The 555-nt window shown below is 31.9% G+C and overlaps 2 protein-coding genes across 5 annotated transcripts in view; one reads left to right on the top strand and one right to left on the bottom strand.

Moving 5' to 3' along the window:
• LOC105450277 (F-BAR and double SH3 domains protein 2) overlaps nt 1-555 on the top strand; it is a 28,965-nt gene that overhangs the window by 20,885 nt on the left and 7,525 nt on the right. The window lies entirely within an intron of this gene.
• The window catches only part of LOC105450276 (3-hydroxyacyl-CoA dehydrogenase type-2), a 13,835-nt gene that overhangs the window by 4,519 nt on the left and 8,761 nt on the right, over nt 1-555 (bottom strand). The window lies entirely within an intron of this gene.

The raw sequence follows: 555 nt of genomic DNA on the forward strand, positions 1-555 counted from the left end.
GGAACACGTCATGGTTGTGTAATTTGTACACTTATATATTGTCGGGAATAAATTCCACGATGATTGAGGCAAAAATTATCTCGGTGGACTTTGGAGCCTGAGATAATGATCAGTTTTGTCGAGTTTGGTCGACAGTCAATAAGCTCAAATGAAAATTGTATTGAATGAATAAAAACATGCGGATTGTAAAAAAAATACTGGAAAAAAATTGTACTAAGTCCCAGTTTACTAATGCAGACAACTTTTTTTTTCTAAGAATTAAAAAAAAGTAAAACCGAGATTGCAAAGTTAATTTACACTGCAATGATAGAGATATGTATATAAATATTATAAGTTCACTGAATAGAGAGTAATTAATAAACATAAATGCTCCACATCAAATTAAAGCCTAGGAATGCTTAAGCGGCGTCTACAATGAATCTTAAAACGTAAGATTTAAGGAAATTGACTAATCATAATCGATTATTCTTCTTATGTGAGATGAATAATCGACTATGATTGGTCAATTTTCTTAAATCTTAAGTGTCACCGGTGTGAGGCCAGCTGTCGAACTAA

The sequence above is a fragment of the Wasmannia auropunctata genome, unplaced genomic scaffold, assembly GCF_000956235.1.
Source record: "Wasmannia auropunctata unplaced genomic scaffold, wasmannia.A_1.0 LD336064.1, whole genome shotgun sequence".
Classification (NCBI taxonomy): domain Eukaryota; kingdom Metazoa; phylum Arthropoda; class Insecta; order Hymenoptera; family Formicidae; genus Wasmannia; species Wasmannia auropunctata.